Raw genomic sequence first — 25,329 nt, 5'->3', positions numbered from 1 at the left:
CTTTTAGCCACATGGAAGTCTGTCAGCAGCCAACCACTGTGAAGGAGGCAGACAACACTAAAGTAGATCTCCATGGTTACATCAGGGTTTTTTTTACAGATAAGACATAAACCTTGGAATTCTGGCAGGTGAAAAGCCTTCCAGTTCATCTTTAAATGAGAATTCTGCATTAAATGTGTCTTTCATTTGCATTTTGTAAAATCAGCACTCTGCTGCTACAAAATTCATCTTGCTCAGCATGGGAGGAGAGGTGAAGGGAGATGCAAGTCAAAGGGTATGTGAACTGCATAACAATACACGTTATCACAAAGAAAAGAAACTGCTAATAGTCACTGATCTAGATACCGAGAGAAAGTATCGAGAAAGCTTTGCAGGCAACAAAATCCAATTTTTAAGGCAGGCAAATAAAGCTTAGTCTAGTTTAGACTCAGCCTACAGTATACTTTAACGGTCTACAGCAGCATTTCAAGCCAGTTGTGCTGCAGATGTTTTAGACTGTCAGTGTGGCCAGGGATGATGGGAGTTGTAGCTCAAAACATTCACAAGGCACCAGGTTGGGAAAACTGCTGTATGCTGTTTAAGTCTGCTGGAACCCATGTGGGATACAAAGTTGATCCTTTTGCTTTCTATAGACTTTGGACAAAAGTTCATCTTAACTATGGTTTAGGAGGGGGAGCCAGTCTGAAGCCAGAGGTTAATTAGCTGAAATCAGAGATTACAGTGGTACCACGGGTTAAGTACTTAATTTGTTCCGGAGGTCCATTCTTAACCTGAAACTGTTCTTAACCTGAAGCACCACTTTAGCTAATGGGGCCTCCTGCTGCCGCCGCGCCTCTGGAGCATGATTTCTGTTCTCATCCTGAAGCAAAGTTCTTAACCCGAGGTACTATTTCTGGGTTAGCAGAGTCTGTAACCTGAAGCGTATGTAACCCGAGGTACCATTGCAGTTGAAAACCATGGCTGGTGCAAGATGTTGCAAAACTTGAGATGAGCTCAGCCTCTCTTCCTACCCTCTTCCTCCTCCCTCTCCCACCACTAGTTGTAAGGGAATAGTTTATACCTGAAAGAGCATCTCCACCCCCATCATTCAGCCCGGACACTGAGGTCCAGCTCTGAGGGCCTTCTGGCGGTTCCCTCGCTGCGAGAAGTGAAGTTACAGGGAACCAGGCAGAGGGCCTTCTCGGTAGTGGCACCTGCCCTGTGGAATGCCCTCCCATCAGATGTCCAGGAAATAAACAACTATCTGACTTTTAGAAGACATCTGAAGGCAGCCCTGAAGGAAGAAGTAGCGGCAGTGGTCAAGCAGGAAGGAATGGCAGCAGTGAACAGGGGCAGTGGCCAACACTGCAGGTGGCAAATGGAAAGATGGAGCACAACCTATCACCCCTCCCTACCTGCCACCTGAACCACAGGGCTCATGATAGGGCCAGTCCAGTGGAAAGGGAAACAAACATCGTTGATTTTCTTACAGCTCTGCTGAAAAAGGAGGGGAGTGAGCTCACAAACACAGTGCTTGCTTATGTAAGGTTAATCCATAGTTTTGTGTTATGTCTGAACACAGCCATTAGCTCTCTATGAAGATAAATCAAATGTAAATGTCTCTGTCATTTCCTGAGAGAGTCTGAGAAGGCTGGGAATGTTTCAGGGTGTTCCATCCACATACCATCAGCTCACAGCCAGTTTTAGTCACATGACAGCAAGCAGTCAAACCCCCCCCCACCCCATATCAGATGGTGGCTCAAGCAGGAACATGCCAACTGTCTAAAAACGTTAATTGCTGCTCCAAGTTTCAAAGAACATACTTTTGCACATTTGCACCCAAGATTTTTCATTAAAGGTCTATCTAAGTTATATGTGTACAACTCACAGTTTGGTATGGAATTAAATTATGTCTATTCATGGCAGTTTAATGCAATTGGCATGGACCTAGAGGGATTATGAGCAAGAGAAATTGGTTAACTCATTCTACGGATATTTCACTCATAATCTGTATGCCACCTGTAATATGGGAGACCTAGTTTTTCCCAAGCTGTTGATACTTGGGACACAGTTGTTTTGCTTAAAACCTCCTTGCGACTGTGGAATACATTGAGCTGACCCATACATAACAGTCCTGGCTTGCACAGCTATGCTTTAGCAAGCCAGAAATGGGTGCTGAGCCCACGTATTCCTTGCCCTCCTCCCCATCCTCCAATCCCATTTGTTTGAATGAGATTTTCCCATAAATTCCAAATGGAGAAATCTGACATAATGTCATTTGGTTAACCAGAATCTTAAACCAGGGACAAATAATAATTTAGGATGCTTTAGAAAGAGACTTCTTGCATTTTCACCCTGCCCTCTGCCCAGTATGGACCCAAATATGGACTGTGCTTTCTGCCAGGGTTTGGCAAGGAAATCTGGTGCATTCTTATTCCATTCCAAAGAATGATGCGTCTGTTTAGTTGAAGAGAGGGGAGGGGAAGTCCATGCTGCATGGGCTTCGCCACTCTGATAAGCTTAGTGTGGCAGATTTATCCAACATGATGGCTTATTTTTGGCACACTAGTGTGGAAACTACTGCAACGAGCCCTGCCCACCTGATGTTCTGAACTGCTTTTCCTGCCGTATGCAGTGTCTGAAATTATATCTCCAAAATAACATCTAAATTCCACTTTCTGTAGCTGGAGTAAAGGGGTAAAATAATCCAGATAAAGTTTTGTGCCATAGAAACATTTCTTACATTACCTGGGGGTACAGGTATAAAGTGATCCTAGGAGATCAAATTGTAGTTGAGCTGAAAATTTAATCAAGAGTGTATTAATCATTGCCACTTTTCACTAACCATTTTGAAGGCTATTTAAGAAGTTCTGTTCTAGAAATGTTTACCAAAAGTGGGGGGTTTTTTTGTATATTATGTAACAAAACCCCTAAAACCCCTGTTCTTCTACCTTCTCAGCCTCGTAAAAAAAGCATTATCCCAGAGGATGTTATTGGCTAGTTGCTCATGTTCTCTCAGTGACATCCCCAATTCTTAATTGTCAGTTATCTTTTCTCCTCTGGTAAGTAAAATATAGTCACAAAATTGCACAGGGACTTGTTCTGCCTTAACCTTAGGTAGATGCCATCACGCAGTAGAAAACAGTGCTAAAATATCACAGGATAATGCTTTCCAGGATGGGAGACATATAAACAGCATAATGATTTCCCATGAGTTTCCTTTTTAAAAAATTTGTCACTAAAGCCAGCATAAATGGTGACACATCTTCACAGAGGACACTTTGAAATCGAACCCTGGCATTCTAGTTAGGTCCAGACCTACTCATCAGCCAATTATAACAGTAACTGAACAGCTTGCTAGAAACTTGGACAAGACCATTTCGCTAACCTTCCGAGAGCGCACTGGAGGACTGCATTGTTTTCAAAGATTGATTCCCCCCCCCCTTTTAATACACAAAACAGCTCTAAAAATTCAGGACACTCCCCACCCCGCAAGCCACCAATCATCCAACCTAGTTCTTCAAGACCACAACTATCTTCTGGCCAGAAGACTCAGCATGGTATGTGGTAGGCTGTGTTCCTGTAGGTTTAAATCCTTTGTGCGAGATTTCAGTCTGAAATGCCCTATTGTTAGGGTGAAAAAGTTCATGACAGTTTTTCCTCTCTTCACAGGGAGAGATGCTTTGCAATATCCAATTCAGTGGTGCAGCTAAAAATGGGGGAAGGAAAAAAAATAAAAATCAATAAATCCTAGCTACAGTAAGTAGACTGGAGCGTCTGCCTCCACTGGGACTTAAACCCACGGTCTTTATAGAACACTTTGTAGTATATATTCCTCTGTTTGCCTTGTCTCCAACAGTCGCTTAAAGAGCACTAACAATGATAAAAAGTTGGGAAAAGAACATTATATACTGGTGGGGGACGGGGGGAAACTAAGAAGGTTCCCAAGTAGGTTCCAATGTTTTGGTTGTCTTTTTTTAAAAAAGGAATAGAAAACCTGTCTTCCTAATTTGTATCTTATTTCCCCTCTACAACATTGTCACAGTAATGCAAAGTATGTGTTCAAAAAACAGCATTAAAGGATGCTGTTAGGAGTCAACAGTAGTCACATTCATACCTGCATAGGTCACAATTTAGGAAGTGAGCCAGAATGCCCATAGGTTAATGAAATGCTCCCCAGCCAAAAAACGAATATAACTGATATCAAACTACTACATTTAAATGCCAATGGTCAAACTGAACGGCACATGGAAAACCATGCGGAGTGAAGCTGAAAAGTTGAATTAGGATGTGCATGTTTCTCTGTGTCTTCTTCTCTTGAACCTGTTCAGTGGCTTGGATAGGAGAAAGCTTGTAAGAGAAAGGTCATGTGCTGCGTTTCTGCTATGACCAGCCAATACACAAATCATATTTCACATCTTACAGAAGTTAGCATGAGTCCAGCTCCTAACACAATGGGTTGCATCCAATGGTTGTGCAAAGAAACTGCAACGAGACTTTATTCATTATTTCCATTTATAGACCACTTTACTATCCAAAGATCCTGAAGCTGTTTACACACACAAGTGCAATAAAACCATATCAAATGATTGTTAGGGACTGGCTGGATGAGAAAGAGTGGTGGAAGCAACCCACCCAAGAGCCTCCCTGGGAAGGCAGAGAAGAAGATGACTTAGATCCTGAAGCCTGGTAGTGGGACACCAGCCACACCTCATAGGAGGGGACAAGCTGAGAGGTACTAGAAGCAGGGAGCTTGAGGGATCACGAAGAGGCAGAAGCAGGCAGGTGGCCCAGCACAGGGCAGGGTGATGAGATTACCAGTTTGGATGCAGGCGCTGACAGAGATGACAGAGGGGAGCCAGACCCCACAGCTCTCCCACAGATTCACTCTGACAGCTTCTCTGCAGACGGCTCTCTGGTCCCATTTACTTCTAGAACATGACAAATGTTACATGATGCTGATCACCAAGCCAGGCAGGCACGGAGGGAGGCCCCTGGGGCTCACCATAGCAGACGATGATGACAGAGGGAGGAGCCCTGACTCAGAAGGCTAGAGAGCGCATGAGGGGCTGCACGCCAGTTCAAACAACTGCTTCATTAGATGAGTTTGCCTTTATGCGCCTCCTTGTATTTTTTTCTTTCCTTAATAAAGAAACCAACTGCAAGTTAGCCTTGCGTCTCTCTCTTTCCCGGACCTGTGAATAACCTAATCTGCCTGTCAGCTCCATGACACTGATTCACATAACAAAATACATAAGGAATTATACACACACGCTAGAGAAACTCATCTAGAGTATGGAGAAGGAAAATTTAATCAACCAGTGTGCAGTCTATATTAGATGGTTCCTGACTGTAAGTCTGCTTTCAAGTGTTCTGCTTTCAAATTACTTTTCTTTGGTTTGTGAAGATACTCCTTTTCACTTATGCCAAGGGAGCAAGAACTGTAGCAAGCCACATAGGATCTTTTATGAAATTTCAATTGATATATATTGTTTTATAGACTTTTTCCTGTATTCCCACCTTGGGACCAGTTGCACAAGGGTGGGTTAGAAATCCCATAAATATTTATTTATGTTAAGTGTCAAAAGGCAGATCTTATAAAACAACAACAACAACAACTTATTTAAACCTTGCCCATCTGGCTGGGTTTCCACAGCTACTCTGGGAGGCTTCCAACAAAATATTAAAAATACAATAAAACATCAAACATTAAAAACTTCCCCAAACAGGGCTGCCTTCAGATGTCTTCTAAAAGTCAGATAGTTGTCAGATAGCTTTCACGGTCCACCTATGTACAGAACCTCTTGTCTGAAGTCATTTTAAATTTCAGGATGAGTCCCCTCCCTTTTCGACATGTTGTCTTGCAGTTGGATATGCATAATTCTGCTGACTGAAGAAACCTGGACATCCAACCAAAGCAAACAACTTGTGGTTGCCATTGTGCATTTGGCAGGAATACCTGTATCGTGCCATTTCCTCATGCTCTCACCTGATTCAATTTCCCCTGAAAATTCCACATATGCACTAACTTCTAATTTCATAAGTCAAATCTTCAATGCTGAAGGTCAAGGGCATGTCACAGAGAAAATGAAGCTCCTCGACTATTTTAGAAGGGATGTCACAACTGGCTCAGAATTTTTTGAAGTGTAAAATTATCACAGCTTCAGCTAGGAGAATGTGTACCCTTTAACATCTCCTGTAGTGGTTACGTGCTATGAAGCTCTTCAGCCATCCTTTGCAAGCACCCCCACTTCTGCCTCCAGAGTCCTCAACAAACTTTCCCAATGTCTTGTATTACGTCAAGAAGTGAAATACACCAAGCATTCTGATGTTCGTCTAACATAGAACTTCCATCTGCTTATATTGTACATTTTGCAAGGGTCAAATTAATGTCACATTGATGTAGTTTTGCCAGCACTCCACAGCTATTTGGAGAGATCTTTTCATTGTTTCTGCAATAACCTCTAGCGATCGCAGGGTTGACTTACAGGAGATATGTGATTTGCTGCTGGAGAAGCTGATTCATCAAAATTTAGGATATTCCAACCTACCCTCAATGGAGTTCCCTCTGTCTTAAATGCATGGAATGTCATTTCATTACTGATAAAACCACTATAGTCCTTTACTTTGTCTTCAATGATAAGATAGTTCACAGTTTCAGAACTGATGTGCAGAATTCCAGTTGAGCACAGTAGAATTCTTTTTATGGTGCCGACCATATGAAATAGTCTGATTCTGATTTGGGATTGGCTCTAAACGGCCTCGGTCCTGTTTACCTGAAGGAGGGTCTCCACCCCCATCATTCAGCCCGGACACTGAGGTCCAGTGCTGAGGGCCTTCTTGTGGTTCCCTCACTGCGAGAAGTGAGGTTGCAGGGAACCAGACAGAGGGCCTTCTCGGTGGTGGCGCCTACCCCGTGGAATGCCTTCCCATCAGATGTCAAGGAAATAAAAAACTATCTTACTTTTAGAAGACACCTGAAGGCAGCCCTGTTTAGGGAAGTTTTTAATGTTTAATGCTGTACAATACTGTGTTTTTAAAATTCAGTTGGGAGCCGCCCAGAGTGGCTGGGGAAATCTAGTCAGATGGGCGAGGTATAACTTTATTACTATTACTATTACTATTATTATTATTATTATTAATAATAATTTTAAGATGCAGGAAGGGGATCTCTGTCAGGCAGTAGCAGTTTTAGCATGTACATTGGTACCTCGGGTTACAGACGCTTCAGGTTACAAACTCTGCTAACCCAGAAACAGTACCTCGGGTTAAGAACTTTGCTTCAGGGTGAGAACAGAAATCGTGTTCTGGTGGCACGGCGGCAGCAGGAGGCCCCATTAGCTAAAGTGGTACCTCAGGTTAAGAACAGTTTCAGGTTAAGAACGGACCTCCAGAACAAATTAAGTTCTTAACCCGAGGTACCACTGTATGTTGAACTGCACTAGCCCTTTCTAGGAGAGTTTGGAGAAGGTAAGTCCCAACAAAGTAAGTCAGATTGGACAGTCTGGAATTCTGAACACTATTCTCAAGAAATACCTTTCCCCCCTCATTCATGTAGGGTGTAATTACTAGCCCTGGAAATGGTTTTGGGGAATCGCCACCAGAGCCAGCCCTATCATGAAGCTAAGTAAAACAAGAAGCTTAGGCATGGGATTTGACATCCCCTTCTTTTGTATATTTACTCCACTTCCCCCTGCTCCCATCAGTATATTAGGCTACAATGTATTATTTCCTTTTGTAAAATGAGTGCAGTTTTCTTCCCTTTTGCACACATGCAAAGAAGGGGGGTGGCGGGTGGGAATCAACACCACACCAAAACCCACCAGCAATGAGCATGCCTAGTTACGTGCTGCTCTGTAACTATAGGAGCAAATCAATAGCAGCTGAATGCCATCTGCTTCGGGCAGCAGAACAGCACCAAAAGTGTGAGCAATGCATCTTCCCTTATTGAAAGGTTATTTTATGCAAGTAAACAATTCATCGTCTTCTTGCACGCTTGATGCTCATTTACCACTTTTGATCAATAAAATATGCAAAACAACAAAAAAATTGAATCCTAAGAGTAGTTCTGATGCCAGTGTGATAGCTAATCAATATTCAGGTCTCCACTCTTAAGAAGGCGAGTGGAGGGAGCCCTTGGCTTTTATACAAATCCACAAATTTAAGGAAGTGCCTCTTGCTGTTTCTAAAAACAAGCTCGTTTAGAAAACCAAAGCTTTTATTTATGCTAAACAGAGGGGTTAATAATGAGGACCCACTGTTCTAACCGCACAGTTCCCTAAATACAATAAAGTTTCAGGTAGATACAGTTTTTCTACTAAAAATCAAGCTGTGATGGGATTTTCCTTTAGAATGTGCTCTTCGAGTCAGACCACAAGCTGCCTTATTGCATTAGGCCTCCTGGCACTTGATTCAAGTAAAATTATTCTTGTCCAACAATGAAAACTACACTGCTTGATAGAGGTCTTGGAATAAAACTGCTTCTTCAAGTAAAGCTAGGGTTGCTAGAACTTGTTTTCAAAGCAACCTTTTCCCCTGTCATACCCCAACCCAGCTAGCATTATGTTCTTATGCTAAACTAAACTCAGTTAAGCATGAGCACCTGAAACCTAAATAAGCTTGCTTGGGGAGAAGTTCCCATTGATTTCAATGGCATTCAATTACAGTAAAGTGAGTTTACATCACGAAACAACTATATTCATGATTATATTACGAAACAAAAAACCATCTACTAGAAGATATATGATAAATTTATAATGCATGCTCCTAGATTTCCAATATTTATTTGGACTTGCAGCACATATGCCTATTGGGAAATGTTACCAATTCAAGTATGTAGTACAATAAATAAAAATCTCCTCGTGCTTTTACCAGTAATTATGTATCAATCTAAAATGGCTAATTAACATGAATAAGCATAAATTGCTTGTCGGACTTGGGCTTTTGCAGTGCTAGCACTGATCAACATTTGCATTTGTGTTCATCGTGTCTAGTCACAGCAAACTTCACAAAGGAGAATGTGTAACATGAGGCAGAACAATGAAAGGTCCAAGGGATGTTCAGAGACAAATCCTATTGGAGTTAATGGGAGTTGTGTAGGTTCTTTTTTGGGGGGGATTGAATTCTATGATAGTAATACAAACCACACTTAGGAGGGTAAATTAACTTGTATAAAATCAAGGTGAACAGAGTTGACCATACTGTTTTTTCTTTATGGCTCAGCGCACACTGCCCTACTTTTTAAACTCCTCAAACAAGCCTTCAACAAGGCTTTTGCGCACTTGGTCTTGAAAATCCAATTCAATCCAAAATAATATATAATATTTATACCCATAAATGTGCTGCTTGTGCACTTCGTCTTCCAATGAAATCTGCTTACTAGAAAACAGACTTCTTGAAATCTTTGCTGTATTTATAGGAAATGTTGGTTAATAATCAGTTGCAATACTTCCACATGAATGTAGTCATTTGGGAACTACTCATGCCTTACAAATTGCAGCAGCCCGCTTTCATTTGATCGCATAAAACATGAACCTTAATCTAATGCTTTTTAACTACAGGCCACCTCGTTTTAAATAGACTCAAGCGCAAGCTTCCGTTTAACCATACGATTTTGATCAAATGAATAATATAGAACATGGTCATGGAGAAGTGCAGTAGTAGCTTTGAGTCAATGATCCAACTAGCAGCAAGAGTATAATTTAAAGGCAGAAATTTCCAGTGCATGCACCGTTAGCCACAGTGAACCTGTTACTACTCTAAAGGGAATTGTTTGCCTCTTATTAGATTTTCTACAGCACAGCCATAAGTGATAAATGTACTGCTGTACTCACTGTCAAGTTAATCAATGCTGCCAAAGTTTTGTTGACCTAACAGTAATCCATAAAGTGAGCGGCATTTTCTCTATCCATATGACATCTCAGTCCACAGTGGGATAAGAATCCTACAGCAGCCTTGTAAAAAGAAAATCAGACTGAAATAAGGAAGGAGGGAGGAAAAAAGAAATAAGGAGGACACTTTCAAAATTCTGCTTTTAAAGAAACAGGATTCTTTGCCTGCTCGAGGAAAAGAATCTCAGAAACAAGACTCAGTTTGAGGGTTTAAATGCTAGGAAATTGATAACTTCACAGATTATAGAACCTGCGTCTCTCTTTTTTTTGTTGGCTTGCTTGTGAAAGCTCCAGGCATCTCCAACAGAATAGCTGTTCATGAAGTATTTTTGTCTACAGTTCAGTGTTCCAGCTCAAACACCGAACAGTGAGCAATAATAAGAAAGCTTGACTTCTGTTGTTACAGATTGGAGTAATTCAGTCCATGTGAAAGGAATGAACACTTCAAACACCAGACACAGAAAACTCCCCCACCGCCACCCCCACCCCGGCCATCAAACAGGAAACATCTAACAATGGAGAAGCCTTCGCCATAAAGAATTGCTGCTCTGCCTTCACTAGCAATTATAGGCATATGAAATATGAATTGCAATTGATTTTTCTCCTAGGGGTCACTTGGCTCCATGTTTTATGCGCTCTAGGCATTTATTTGGGTGGCAAACATGACACGTTTTTATAGAAGGAACTGAGCAATGTAATCCTTGCTCAATCAAAGGTACTTCATTGTAGTGCCTGTTCCCTGACACTTGTCCCTCCCTAATTCACGTGTGTGGGATTTCTTAATAAAGGCAGGGAAAATGAAATTGGCAATTTAAAAGGCCAACACAAGGCAGACATTCAACACTTACTAACCCTTTCTGCACTGATGACAAATGGTAGAAGCCTGACAACTGCGTATTACAGAGACTTGCAGCTTTATTCTGACATCATTCCAGTCTTCATTATATAGCTGCTGGGGGCGCTCAACAAAATAAATGAAAGGAAACTGTGTATTTATATGCTTCATAAAATTGATTGAGGAATTAACGATTAATTGAGTCAACCTCTCACATTAAAACTAGCTTCGCATACTGAATATTTTCTGCCTACAGGTAAAAAGCAGTTTAAAATTTGAAAACTAGACAGATTGTACAGTCTTTTGCTTTTGCTCCATGGTTGGTATATGCTAAGCATACATATGATCTGGACACTTTCTCTTCCTATTTCACTGCAGTTGAAATTAGAAGGCCAATACTAGTTTTGTTCAGTAATTATGATTTATTGTTCTTCAATGTAGCATTCATCTGGTTGCTAGCATGAGCAGTATTCAGGGATAATGAGCTCAGTCCAACAGCACCTGAAGGACATCACTTTCTCTATCCCTCTGCCAAACCAGAGTTTTGAGTTTCCAAACATGGAACAGCAAACAATGGTTTAGAACTGCTTGTCTGATTCCTTTTTCCATTATCTTCATAAGTTCACTCTGGTGTAGCAGATTCTGGAGGCACAGAGGATGGCCCCATCTCATCTTATGCCAAACCATAGTTAGCATAAACCATGGATTGCCAGTTCAAACCATGGTTTCTGATTAACTAGCTAATTGAAAACCATGGTTTGTTAATTCAGACAGAATGATAAATCATATTTAAGCTTCCTTCACCATGGCTTGCAATGATTTGAGCTGAGCTACTGTATCATGGCATAAATTGAACAGGACCTATCCATATCCCAAGAAGGGAATACTTGAAAATCAGTTGATAATAACTATTGCCACTATAATAACTATTACTGTTGTAAGCAGAAACACAACAAATTTTGTTGAAAAGCAGACAAATAGATACAGTTCAAAGCAAAGACTTAAGTAAGCTTAGCCTTACTGTTTTATAAAGGCAAACGGGAGGGGGGATCTGTTTTTTAAAAAACCCAGATACTAGTTTTTGGAGTTGTCTAATTTTAAGCATTTTTATGTCTATGAGTTGAACTTCTTGAACAGAATGCTTCACTAGCTAATTTGTGTGATGTATGCTTCTAAAAACACAAAGAAATGTGTATGTAAAATAGGCAATAATATACTTTTTCTTTGTAGTACTTCACTGTGCTATGTTGTCATTTGTTACCAGAAAATATTGTAAACACTTTTTTTTCCAGCTCAGAGTTCACTTGTTACTTTGGGAATATATAAGTTAAGTATTCTGTTAATTTATTTGCTACAAATGCCATGCTATATCATTGGACACTTTGTCCATAGTACATGGCTATGTGTAACACTCCATCATTCTAACTGGCGTTGATTACCTCAGACGTGGTCCAGCTTCCCACAGGCTGAGTCCAAGTTCATTGCTTCAGAACAGAGCTTTGTTGGAAAGTCAGTTGGTGTTTTCACATTGTGCCTTTGAGCTGAAATAGGATGAGGAGTAACCACTAGATTCCAACAGTTTAACCCCAGGCACGATAAAAAGCCGTCTGTAGAAGCATAATGTGTCAATATTGAGATTTTAATAAGCTTTTCACTTATTTAGAAAGCTGTGAAGCCACTGCTACTCAACTCACACTAGAAAAGTAATGTGAGATCACTGATTCGTGATTTATGGCTCTGGACTTCATTCTCAGATTAGTTAGATGCTTTTGGTTGGCACTTATCTGTTGCATCATGTGCATGGAATTTGATCTCAAAGTCAGGACAGGAGATGAAACAATCTAGTATTTTTTTCTGCCTTGCTATATCCAAGTTAGTTCACCTTCATCAATTGCACAAAGGGCTCTTTTAGTCTAGCAATATGATTTCAGCAATAGTCAGTCAGATGTTGCAGGTTGGGCACTCGCAAGCAGAATGTAAAAGAGACAACCTCCCTCAGTTACTTGCCTCGGCTTACGCTATGTAAATATCATGAGCATGGATGCTTTATTTAGCTATTATGGCCAATACTTATTCATGGACCTATGGTCTATAATTTCATCCAATTAAACACACATATAAAAACACACCATAATATATATGGTACCCAAAATAAATATTAGAGCTACATTGAATGCCCACATATAACAGACGTGGAGAACCTGTAGCCTTCCAGATGTTGAAACAAAATAAAAAAAATAAAAAAAATCCTTCCAGTAGCACCTTAGACCAACTAAGTTTGTTATTGGTATGAGCTTTTGTGTGCATGCACACTTCTTCAGAGTCTTCCTCCAGATATTGTTAGACTACAACTCCCCATCAGCCAGAATAAGAATGATAGGATTTGTAGTCATAGGAGCCAAATCCTAGCGGCTGAGGGGTCCCTTTGGTCCCCCAATAAAATATTTGAGGTGGCCGCACCCAAAGTTGATGAGCATTGCCATTTAAATGGTGTGCGCACGCTGCATCTTGTGATCGATTATGTAGGGTGGAGCTTAGGTAAAGGGGGACCCCTGACCATTAGGTCCAGTCGTGACCGACTCTGGGGTTGCGGTGCTCATCTCGCTTTATTGGCCGAGGGAGCCGGCGTACAGCTTCCGGGTCATGTGGCCAGCATGACGAAGCCACTTCTGGCGAACCAGAGCAGCGCACGGAAACACTGTTTACCTTCCCGCCAGAGCAGTACCTATTTATCTACTTGCACTTTGGCGTGCTTTTGAACTGCTAGGTTGGCAGGAGCAGGGACCGAGCAACGGGAGCTCACCCTGTCACGGGGATTCGAACCGCCGACCTTCTGATTGGCAAGTCCTAGGCTCTGTGGTTTAACCCACAGCACCACCCGCGTCCCTTAGGGTGGAACTTACCTCCTCCCAAATTTTTTTTTATACAAGTTGGTATCTCTGTTTGTAGTACAAAGACATCTGGAGTGCAATGAGTTCCCCACCTCTGACATATAATATACTAAAATCAGCGTGGCTCCCTATGCATATTGAAAAAGAAAGGGGGGTGAGAAAACCTTTAGTGATTTCTTGTCCGAGACATTATTTTCCATTTTTTGTCAGCATATCTAAATAACTCCTCTGATGTGTATGGTAAGGAGGACAACCTCCCCTAACCTGATGCCCTTCAGAGGTTTTGAACTACAATTCCCATCAAGTGCAGCCAGCCAATGGCCAATGGTCAGGGATGATAAGAACTGTAGTTCCAAACACCTGGAGGGCACCAGGTGGGGGAAGGCCGTCCTATATTATCATATCAAGCAGATAAACGTTGAAATCCTCAAACTACCTCTGCTGTAATACTGCCACTGAAGACCATTACTGAGGATGGTCAACAAAGAGGTTTGCCCAAAGCTCATGCAAAGCACACACTGGAGAAGCAGAAAATTGAACCCAGGTCTCTCGAGTGTTTTGCTGACTAGGGTAATGAGATGGCAAGGGCTAAAATGCTTCTAATCCAAGAAATAATTTATTTTATGTCAAATTTGTAGCCATTGACAGCATTGGCTTTGTCTGACTTTTCTACTAAGCCTTGAATTAATTGCTCTCAATTAATCTGTTCCAGTCTTTGATAGCTTATTTATCAGACAGGGAAAGATAGATTTAATGGTGCTTGCTTGAAACAGATTCTTTAATTGGAAACACCAGAGTGTTTAGCTCACTTTGTGTTCTAGCAATTAAGGACAATTTGGAGAAGTGTTCCCCGCCCCCACTACTATTGTCTCCTTGATTAGATTTCCAAAGCAGCAGACAAAACAAATGACAATACTACCTAGCAATATTGGTTCAAATAAAAGCCCAACAGCCAAATTACTTACTATGAGAAATGTGAGCCATCCCCATCAATTCCAGCATTGTCTTACATTTATTTCATTTTATCTTTGCCTCCTGTGCAACGCAAGGGCTACATTCCTTGCAAAATGCATGTCTACCCCGTTCTTTTCCACAATTATGTGTCCCTCCAAATAAGCCAAATCAACAGGAGAAATTATTTTTCTTGATTAAGGGCCCACATTTCTCTTGGGATGAAACAAAAGGAACAATTAATCTTTCCTTATTTGTTCTCGGAAGGACCTGCATTCTTTATGTGTACAATAGCCAGGTACCTGTGGGCAGCCAGTCGGCAGCAATTAGGCTTGAGCTGAAAATGAATGGACTCTAGTCAGAGAGCCTAATCTGTTGAGAGTTTCTACTAGAGGGCAAGGTTATGCTGGGAAAATTCCCCTGTTGTGGAAATACTGTTAAAAATTACCTCTTGACTTCAGCATAATTAACAAGGCCTGGGAATTTATATGAACTAAGTAATTGGAAAGAATTAGCAAGAGATATATACATTAATCTTCAACAGTTACAAGGTGTTTAATGAAATTAAAGCACTGGGTCTACTTCATGCTTGTTCTAGTTTATGCAAACTTTAAGAGTTTCACCTGTAGGATCAAGAACCAGGTGCAAGGCAAAAGAGGCATTGGGGATTGGGCACGTAAAAGAGAAAAAAAAAGGGCAGTGCTCTTTTTCCTGTTGCTGTACTCCTGTCAAGAATAGGACCTGGGTGCATCAACACCCAGAACATAGTTTTAACAAGTGTGAAAGGGTTTGTGGGTCAGTCACAGCTTGGGACTGCGGATTCATATAGTGAATTAACAAATCTATGGTCTATCTAGATCATTCTTATAGAGCAAATGAGATTCACAGAAACTTTCAGCAGATACTGATCAGTCAAGAATGAGAAAACCCATGTCACATAAGACTTATCAAGGGAATCATTTTATTTTAAATTAGAACGACACTGCTTCTGCTTTTGAAATCTTAGGGCTTATTTCCCATCAAGTAGCTGTTTTACACTACTAAAGTGTAAAGCTCATCATTCTCCAGCCCTAAGTGCTAACCGAATAAAATTGATTATCTGGATCTGTTTCCAAACTGGTTTGGTACAGAAACCGCTTGGGAAGCCTGAGTAGAAAACTTCTGCTAGGAAAAACACCGAAGGAATTTAACTGATGCTTTTCCTGGATATCTATGTTAGGATTCTTGCTCTGTGTTTGCAGTCCTGGGATTGTTTTCTATCACATGACGGTGTATGTTTTCATTCCACAGTGTTGGAAGTGATGGAGACAGGATGTTTTGTGTTACTGTGTACCGTGATGTTGGATTAATTGTCCTTTGTTTCTTTCTCTTTGCTGTCTGATGAGAAAGAGGAAGGTGCTAAGTCAGAATGCGCCGAGTGTATTATATGTAAATAAAGTAGATTAGCCAAAATGCTGAGCTACTGAGTCTGTTACGCGAACGGCTAATACTCTGCTGTTCGTAAGTGTGCTAATGCCTCTTGGCATCAGTCGCTGTGATGTTCGGGCTGGAGAAAGCTTTTGAAGTTTCCGAACGGCTGACCAGGAGGGAAAGAACATGCCAGTTGGGCATGTGTCTCTACCGGGGTCCTACACATGAGTAGGACGATCCTAACAATCTGAGCAGCTTTTGATTTCATCGGTGAAGGTGAATTTGGGGATGGGGGCATCATTCTGCAGTGGTTTCATTTCCACTGGGCTGGTAGGTTGGAGATGGTGATGGGAAAGTGTTGTTACACACTGTGAAACTTGTTCTACAGTATTGCAGAGCTTCTGTTTTGTTTCCAGTGCTACTTAACATCTACATGAAACTGCTGGCATGTCATGGATTTGAACGAGTGATGCTATCACAATGGTACCAGAACTGTTCCCTTATGTAAGAACCAGATGTAGCAATGGAAGTGACAAACTGAACAATCTCACTCGAAACAATCTCCCTCTTAAAGAGCAAGTTCATAGCTTGAAGATGTTGTTCAGATCCAGTGCTTTGGCGTAGCACCAGTTTCAGCAAGGGCTATAGCTAGGGCCCCCTTCCTGGACAAAGATAACCTTGACACTTTGGTAATATCACACCTTCAAATGCTGAACTCAGTTTGAGCATACTAGAACGTAAGTGCATGCTCAGGTAAATCCTAAGGGGTGGTAGGAAGTGAACCTAAAACAACCCAATGAGGGCTGAGCATGCTCAGTAGTCACAGACCTTTGGGGAGCAGTCAAAAAAGCAAACTGGGGGATGGGGTCTAAAACAGAGTATCCTACGCAGGGGATGACTACTTGGCTGGAGAGGCTGATTGCAAGAAGTTAAGAAGCCAACTGGCAAAACCAATACTTTTCTCCCTCACTTCCCCACTGTTTCGAATTCTTTCTTCATTTCCTCACTTCTCACTACCATGAACTTCTTTACCCGGACTTCGCTAGGCTTGGTGATGTATGGGAAACTGAAGGGGAGACAGCTGGGAGGCAGAAAGGAGAAGCCAGCTGAGAGAGAAGACAAGCAGGCATGTGGAAGCTGAGCTGTTATCTCTGTGCATCTCTTCCTACATTGTCCTTTTTCAATCCTTCCTTTCCCTTCCTTCACCCAGTGGATGCCGCAGAAAGAGAGACATTGAGTAAAAAGCGATACAAGAAGAGACACACATAAAAAGTACAGAGAAGCCCTCTCATTGTCAGATAGGACATTTCCTGTTTCATACATAGAATCTATTTTTAAATGTCTCCAGGGACTGACGTGAGAGCTGTCCATAGAAATCAATTGGAAAATCCAAATATAGCTGTAACCCAACTCTCAAAACAACAACAACAAAGAGAATGTCTCCTGTTTTTTCTAAGTCTTATTTATTAACTTTTTTTCTAAATAGCCATGCAGTACTGCAGATCCCAAGGGGCATTTAACTGCCTCCTTAGTGCAGGTATCTATTCTATTTTGTTCCCACAAGCTCAGGAAACACACATTCCCCAGAAAGCTACTCCAGATGTTTTGGAGAGGGGCGGGGTCCTCTGAAAGAGAATGGGAGGTAACATAAGGGCTGCAGAAGGAGAATTGGTGGGAAATCCGCTTTTCCGCTTCTTCTAGCAGGGAGCTTCTATTAGGTTTTGGTCCTTTCCACTAGAGAATGGGCCCTTCCAGAAGGACAAGTCTGCACCTAGCTTTGAACCTGGATATATCAGAAGGCTTTAGAAATATTGCATTAAAATGTTACAATAGTTTCTAAAAAGTATATAGCAATATGGGCTACAAATTGGACAATGCATGGAAATATCTGCAATCCGATAAACAGTAAACTATGGAGTATTTTTTTAAAAAAAACTGCAAGCAAAGGCTTGCACCAGACTCTTAAAATGTCTGTGCTGTGAGACAAATAATAATTATTGGTGTTTTCTATAATTAGTACAAGAGATTCTCCCATCTTTAGAAGAGATACAGTTAAATATACCAAATGCACTGGGACGGGGGAATAAACACTGGTAAAAACTTTTATTGATGCATTCTATATCAAATACCAAAGAAATGTGCGCTCTCTCTACAGAATCTAAAAACAGCTGGTAGCAACAATGATGGATTTAAGTTATTAACAGATCAAAAAAAGATGGATGGTGTTCTGCTTTTCTTAATCTACATCATCATCTAGATCTATTTAAAGATATGTGGTGCACTAACAAACTTAGTTAAGGTTTCGATAAAATCAGTAGCATAATCTGCCCCGTTACATTGAGTCTGCATTGATCAATAAAATCACTTGTACTAGGAAAGTACTGTTAAACACTGACAATCCTAGCCATTAATATTATTTAACACACTGTTCACAATCTTTAATGAGGATAAAGAACATTTTGTCTCTTTACACTTATCATACTGCCCTTTCTAGAGATCCTTATAAACACAGCACAACAGTGATTATTCAAAACTAATCGGGGTTTCAAAGGACGAAGGATACTGAATAATTTCTTGTAGGTTTTCTGTTTGATTAATAGATGTTTTCAGTGGTTTGCTTTTAAAATAGATAAAAATGAAGTTAAATAAAATTTGCATTCATTCTTCCCAGGATGAATGTCCGTTCATTTGTACCCCTCAAGAAACCGAGCTTCACAGTTCATGCACATATACCTACTAAGGTGATGAAACCATGAATTTAAATGCTTTTTACTACCACATATGGACTGTAAAAACAAGGCAATTCTACCAGAAACAAAATCAGAAATGCAAACAGAAAGAAGTAGCAAGTCTTAACAAAAAATGAATTAATAAATACAAAATTATGATTTTGAACACATATTCCTAGATCCTGGGTGTGGTGACATACCATGTATAGCAAGTGCTACTGCTATTTGTTTAAAAAGGTAAAGGTAAAGGACGCCTGACAGTTAAGTCCAGTTGCGAACAACTCTGGGGTTGCGGCACTCATCTCACTTTACAGGCCGAGGGAGCTGCTGTTTGTCCGCTCCACAGACAGTTTTTCTGAGTCATGTGGCCAGCATGACTAAGCCACTTTTGGTGCAACGGAACACCGAAGCCAGAGCAGTGCATGGAAACACCACTTACCTTCCCGCTGGAGCGGTACCTATTTTTCTACTCACACTGGTATGCTTTCAAACTGTTAGGTTGGCAGGAGCTGGGACCGAGCAACGGGCGCACACCCCGTTGAGGGGATTCAAACCGCTGACCTGATTATACATGTTAAAAAACACAAAAATCATGAGAAGTTGGTTGATGGCAACTGAAGGAAAGGGCTGCCCCAACAGTTGATTACAACTACTTCTCTTACACTTCTTAGAACTTAAAAACAGTTCCTTCTACTAAAGTGGATGAACAATAGCTAGACAAATAAGAGGAAATACATGTTGGATCTCCTAAGCTTTGACAGTGACTGATGGGGTAACATTTTCCCCCATCTGTACAGATATGGAAACTGGAAGGACTGTATCACCTGTCCTTACTTTTTGATAAACAAGTGGCTGTAGTAACTAGGAGTTCTTTTTTATCAATTATTTTTGTTGCATTTTTCTGTGCCATTTTTCTGAGAGTGGAGATCTACATATACACTGATATACTATTTTGCAACCTTTACGCTTGTCTACTATAAACGCGGAGGGACGCAGGTGGCGCTGTGGGTAAAACCTCAGCGCCTAGGACTTGCCGATCGCATGGTCGGCAGTTCGAATCCCCGCGGCGGGGTGCGCTCCCGTTGTTCGGTCCCAGCGCCTGCCAACCTCGCAGTTCGAAAGCACCCCCGGGTGCAAGTAGATAAATAGGGACCGCTTACCAGTGGGAAGGTAAACGGCGTTCCATGTGCTGCACTGGCTCGCCAGATGCAGCTTGTCACGTTGGCCACGTGACCCGGAAGTGTCTGCGGACAGTGCTGGCTCCCGGCCTATAGAGTGAGATGAGCGCACAATCCTAGAGTCTGCCAAGACTGGCCCGTACGGGCAGGGATACCTTTACCTTTTTTACTATAAACGCATTCTGTGGGGCAGCCCTTGATACTAACTTGGATGCTTTAGCTAATGCAAAAAGCTGCTGCAAATCTTCTCAAGGATACTGGAAGGAACGATGAGACACAGCCTTGGGCCTTGGGCGTTTGGCTCAGCCTTGGGCGTTTGGCTCAGGGATGCCTATTTGCTAACTGTTATTCTTAGATTGAATGGGAATGTGGATGGCAAGCTAAGGTAAGTTCTTTCACTAGCAGCTTTTTCAATGCTTCCAATACATTTCATTGGCAATCTCTATATCTAGGTTATTTTTATATGTAAAATAACAGATATTTGATATTTCTTAATAATTATGGTAATCAAACTTCAAGTACATATAAGGACATTTACTCGTATTCTCCTCTTCCTATAACAAACTCCAACAATTCAATGTCTTTTGTTTAGTAGCTGTGTGATTTATGCTCATACTGTATTGTGATGGCCACCAGCTACCAACAATAAAATTTATTGAACTTGAATTCCCACTGTTTATTTTAGATTGTTAGAAGCTACTTGAGAACAGGGATTTGCCTATGTAGCTCTACAATGAACGGTATTAACACCAATTATTTTTTCTTCTAATATTGTTAGACTTGAAAATGAAGATTGTTGGTCACCAGTGTAGGTGAAACGTGATTAAAACATGTTTAATCTTAACTGTGACAAGTTTTCAGGTGCTTCTTTGAGAGACTGTGGACCCATACAAGTAGCAAGCAGACCATTAACATAAGTAAGTATAAATAATACTTCAAAACATAGAAGTAGGAGAAATTTATAATCTGCATCTCTTTGTTTACTGCTTAAAACTTAAAAATCTGTTTAGATTAAAGAGCTTTAAACTCAGCTTCCACAGCATTAACTGCACTGATGAATTATTTCCCTGGGTGCAGCTATATTTTTGACATTTAATTCTTTCTTGCCTAAGTTAAGTAGGTCAATCAAGTCATACAAAGTTATTGTTGCAATACATACTAACATGCACACTTTATTTTTTTTATTCTGTATGAGGAAGATGACTGAGAAGATATTGGAAGCAGTCATATTTTCTTCAAATCCAAAGACAATGTTAATTTTCACCAATAACATTCCTTCTGCATAGACCACAGAAATCCTAAGTGTGTGCTCATTATGCCAATTAGTATCTAGAAGCTTAGCAGAGGCAAACTGTTTACTCCTACAGCAGACACTTTTTATTCTAAGCTAGTACTGTTTTATCACAGCCTCTGATAGCTACACCTTATCTTAACCAAGACAGAAACCATTAGCAATGAGATTCTTCTGCTGAAAGAACTGAGATATGATCTATTATGCCAGTACTCAGAATATCAACAGACTACACAACAAGCATTCAGAGAAACAAAACAACAACATGTTCACTTCACTATAGAAGTGTTGCATCTCCAGGAACCCAAATTCCTTGAAGGCTGGCAACATGATAGAAGAATTTCATACATTAAAAAAGTTCCAATATACAAGTCATTTATATATGACACAACTGCTTTGTAATTTATATTGCATTGCTATCCTATAGCTGCTACAGAGCTAAATATTTCATGTTCAAGACACTGTATACTTAGGGCTGACTATATAAATTTTTGTATCAGCATAGTATTGCTTTAGGTCAGTGGGGTTTTTTTACTGCTCAGAATATCACAACATGCTTTACACTAGGGCTACAATACAGATGTGAATGTGAGCTATACTAATTGTTAAAGATTCATAATGAAATAACAAATAAGTTACTATATAGTCTCACTTCATTACCACAAAAGTTAGTCAAATAATTGGTATTAGACTCGTTTTCTTTCATTATATGGGTATACTGTTGGATACCAACAAAATGAGACCAGTTTTTAGTGCCATAAGTGCATTTGCATACTTTATTCTAAGACAGGGGTGCCCAAACTTTTTTTCAAAGAGGGCCAGATCTGATGAAGTGAACATGGGTGAGGGGGGACCAAAGTTGCTGAGCTTTTTTTAGGATTTTACCCAGCACATATACTGCCATGGGGGGCTGGATTAAATCGACCAGCGGACCAGATTAGGCCCCCAAAACGGACTTTGGACATGCCTGTTCTAAGAGATACGTAATTTGATGAAAGCATTTTGTTTGTTCAGAGTAAAGCAGAACCCTGGAAGGAGGTTCTATCTCTGACTTAACGTAACAAACGGTTTATTTTTTGTGTCAAATGTGTTATTGAAGGAGAGATTATTATAGTTCTTACCTGCACTTCAGTAGTAGATCTACGGGGGCTGAGGGGAGCAGTGTTACAACATATAAAAATATGATACAATTTAAATAGGAATAATGATCAACAACCCCATCCCTAAATCCAAAACAATAATCCAGGGAGGAACACTGGAGTTAAATGTTATTCTTCTGCTTTAAGATTTTTCATATACAAAAATCAAAATTGGAAACAGAACTGTTAAAACCCAAAACTAAGAATTTGTCAAGAATGTATAACTTGCTGTTGAAATGGAATACTCAGGATGAAACGGTGAAATCTGCTATGATTAAATGGGCACAAGATGTTGGACATAACATAATGATGGCTGACTGGGAACAGTTATGGACCACAGGTATGAAGTTTACGGCATGCAATGCCTTAAGAGAGAATATTATGAAAATGATATACAGGTGGTACATGACCCCAGTCAAGCTTGCAAAAATCTATCATGTGCCTGATAATAAATGTTGGAAATATAAAGAAACTGAAGGTACATTTTTTCACCTTTGGTGGACGTGCCCAAAGATTAAGGCTTTCTGGGAGATGATATATAATGAACTAAAAAAGGTATTTAAATATACCTTCTTGAAGAAACCAGAGGCCTTTCTCCTGGGCATAGTCGGCCAATCGGTGTTAAAAAAGGACGGAACTTTCTTTATGTATGCTATAACAGCAGCAAGAATACTCATTGCAAAGCATTGGAAGACACAAGATCTACCCACACTGGAGGAATGGCAGATGAAAATGATGGACTACATGGAATTGGCGGAAATGACTGGCAGAATCCGTGACCAGGGAGAAGAGTCGGTGGAAGAAGATTGGAAGAAATTTAAAGACTATTTACAGAAATATTGCAAAATTAATGAATGTTAGAATGATGTTGGATTGAAGTTAAGTGGTTTCTAGCTGTACAGGTACAAAAGAATATGGAAAAATTGGTTTTTAATATGTAAAAATTTAAAATTATAATATATCAAGATTAAAGATTAGGATTAAAAAGGAGGGAAAGGAATTGTTGGATTAACAAATTTAATTGGAATACAAAAGAGGGAGGTATGAGGAGGTCCGGGAAACAAGTAAATGTAAAAGAAGTGAGGAAAAGATGGAATTGTTTTTAACTGTTTTTTTTTCCTTCCTACTTTGTATTTTTCCTTTTCATTGTTAATTTTTTTTTACTAATGTGATTTTTTCCCCCCTTTGAAACTTTAATAAATATTATTTTTTTAAAAAAAGATTTTTCATATACACAGTATCTATCAGCCTGGTGAACAGTTGCAGAGAAGTTTTTTTTAATTGTTTGTCTTCGCTGTAAGAGTGATAATTTGCTGATCTTGGTGCAGTGTTATAAAAATGAACAGGCTACTGATGCAGAAAAGTAAAAGAAGAGTAAAATAACTTCAGATTTTTATTAACTAGTAAAAGAGATGACACAATTGGCCGAAATTAATTCAGTCGAAACCAGTAAACTGACTCACATTTAACACTAAAACCATGGCTAACTGAGAATGTTTGAGTGTGGCGCTACTCAAAGGGGAAATGGTGGTTGATTCACTGCTCCCCGGTTGTCCTGCTGCCATGCTGCCTGGAGCTAAACCATGGTTTAGCTTAGCATTACATATGAACTTGTGCTCATGGTATGTCTGGAACCAACAAACCACAAGCTGTAGCCAAGGTTTGGCTTGCCGTGATTTACCTGGGGGACACAAACCACAAACCCAGGCTGGGGCATAATGCTAAGCAAACCCAGAGCTTAGCTTGGACACCACAATCACGGTAGTGGTGAAGTTAACTGTGGTTTTTATTAGAGGTACCCGCGCATTCATGTGTTCTTGCCTAGCCATGATTTGGCTCAGCATTACATGAGAGCTGAGCCAATATGTAAATGTTTTCCTGAGCAAAATGGTGAGGATAGTATATACTGGTATGTTCTTCCATTCCACATATTCTTACAACACCTATTATTACTGTTTATTGTATTTATACCTCACTTTTCTTCCAAGGAGAGGGATGTGGGTGGCGCTGTGGGTTAAACCACAGAGCCTAGGAGTTGCCGATCAGAAGGTCGGCGGTTCGAATCCCCGCGACGGGGTGAGCTCCCGTTGCTCGGTTCCTGCTCCTGCCAACCTAGCAGTTCAAAAGCACGTCAAAGTGCAAGTAGATAAATAGGTACCGCTCTGGCGGGAAGGTAAACGGCGTTTCCGTGTACTGCTCTGGTTCGCCAGAAGCAGCTTTGTCATGCTGGCCACATGACCCGGAAGCTGTACGCCGGCTCCCTCGGCCAATAAAGCGAGATGAGTGCCGCAACCCCAGAGTCAGCCTCAACTGGACCTAATGGTCAGGGGTCCCTTTACCTTTACCTTTTCTTCCAAGGAGCTCAAGGCTCTTCCATACATATATTTTATCTTCTCACCAATAAGCTAGTTTAGGGTGAAAGATTGTGCCTGGAACCAGGTTACCCAGTGAGCTTCACGACCAAGCAGAGATTGAGCCAGTCTCCTCAGTCCTAGTCTTGCACTCTACTCATTACACTATGATGGTTCTTGACCGCCCATCTTTGAATCAACTTAATTTACATCGCAGAGCTTTACCAAGCTCAAATATAGTACAACAGCATTACAACTATATCCCAAATAGTATAGAAGCAGTTAGCTACTAAATTAAAAGGGTAGTTTATAAATGTCTTAAACAAATATATACAGAAGAGATAAAATGGTTGCTTGAATACACAAGTTTGAAACAGCAAGTTGTTCACTGAGGCTGGGGAAATCCAGCCTGATGGGCAGAGAATAATAATAATAATAATAATAATAATAATAATAGGTGCTGTGGTCTAAACTATTGAGCCTCTTGGGCTTGCCGATCAGAAGGTTGGCAGTTCGAATCCCCACGACGGGGTGAGCTCCTATTGCTCTGTCCCAGCTCCCGCCAACCTAGCAGTTCGAAAGCACACCAGTGCAAGTAGATAAAAGAGGTACCACTGTGGTGGGAAGGTAAATGGTGTTTCCGTGCACTCTGGTTTCTGTCACGGTGTTCCGTCATGCCAGAAGT

General features: G+C 40.7%; 1 protein-coding gene across 2 annotated transcripts in view; it reads right to left on the bottom strand.

Annotated features, from left to right (window-relative positions):
- Nucleotides 1-25,329, bottom strand: part of SNX24 (sorting nexin 24) — a 75,389-nt gene that overhangs the window by 9,557 nt on the left and 40,503 nt on the right. The gene's annotated exons all lie outside the window — the stretch shown is intronic.

Source organism: Podarcis pityusensis (genome assembly GCF_964106645.2).
Source record: "Podarcis pityusensis genome assembly, chromosome: 11".
Lineage (NCBI taxonomy): Eukaryota > Metazoa > Chordata > Lepidosauria > Squamata > Lacertidae > Podarcis > Podarcis pityusensis.
Note: the sequence above shows the minus strand (reverse complement) of the source record. Positions and strands in the feature narration are given on the sequence as shown.